This window comes from Ictalurus punctatus, unplaced genomic scaffold, assembly GCF_001660625.3.
Source record: "Ictalurus punctatus breed USDA103 unplaced genomic scaffold, Coco_2.0 Super-Scaffold_100046, whole genome shotgun sequence".
Classification (NCBI taxonomy): Eukaryota; Metazoa; Chordata; class Actinopteri; order Siluriformes; family Ictaluridae; genus Ictalurus; species Ictalurus punctatus.
In genome coordinates, this window is record NW_026521087.1 from 1,365,556 (window position 1) to 1,366,903 (window position 1,348).

The following is a 1,348-nucleotide window of genomic DNA, read 5'->3' on the forward strand; positions in this document are numbered from 1 at the left end:
TGTGATGCATGCCTGTGATAAATAAGTGAGGTTCAGTACAGCTAGCACCTCTACTTTTTTTTTTACAATTAAGAACAACTGTTCAATATAATTTCATGAGAAGCTTAAACCTTCAAATAGAGAAAATACACATCATATCTGCTTTACAGACAGCCCTCTAAATTAGACATACTTAGTTTTTAATTTTGTATAAATTATTATAAAGTTAAATTGACAACTTTGTTTTATTAAACCATGTCCCCTTGTTGTTATATAAACTACCTGATCTGTGTGTATGCAGATTAACTATCTAGTGATGTCCCCTCTACAACATGAAAACCAGCTAATTTGCTGTGTATGCAAATTAGGTCCCCATTAATGATGAGTTCTTATGTCCACATTAGGTGTGAAAAAACCAAGCACAGAAATTTTGTGATTTAAATTCAGAATTTGAGATGATGTGTGTTCTCAGGCTTAAATTATACATGCCTGATTCTTTTCATATCTGTAGGACGTCAGGAAAGTGGTGTCCCCACAATACATGGGTGGGACTACTGACCCCAGAATGTTCTAATTACAAGTGTGTGTGTGTGTGTGTGTGTGTGTGTGAGAGAGAGAGTGTGTTAAAGGTACAGGAGCAGTCTGGCTGTGCAGCTACAGTAAATGTTAATAATAATAATAATAATAATAATAATAATAATAATAATAATAGGACGTTATTTAAAAGCTCATGCAGCTGATGTGATTTTTATTTAGTAGTTAATTTAACATGCTATGCTAACATGTAAACAATAAGATAATATTACCTGACGTCCATTTTACACTCAATATTGTCTGTTTCTGTTCTATTTCACCAACAAAAATATTTCCAAACAAAGCCACAGCAGGTCCTGCTCCTTTTTCCTCCTAATTCCCTCATTTCTCCATGTTGGGATTAATAAAGTATTATCTTATCTCATCTTTTGTTCAAATGGGAGATTTCTGATTTATTTTATTTATTTTGTTTATTTTTAAATAGGAGACTTTTTAATACTTTTATTAAAAAATGGCTTCATGTTTCAATTATAATGAACCATTTGTTCAAACAAAAATGTTTTCAGTCCGTTATGGATCATTGTAACTGATGATGTTGTTATTATTATTATTATTATTATTATTATTATTATTAATAATAATAATAATAATAATAATGCTAATGCTGATGTGGTGTCCTGTCCTCTGACTTCTGTGTGTGAGACAAACGCACTCGTATTTCTGTTACATGGGAAACTTTAGGTGTATTATGGCTCTGTGTGTGTGTTTGAGGTCAGTGTTCTGATATATCATCATTTCTCCCCCAGGTTGAGTTGGTGTTTTCTCACAGCGGAAA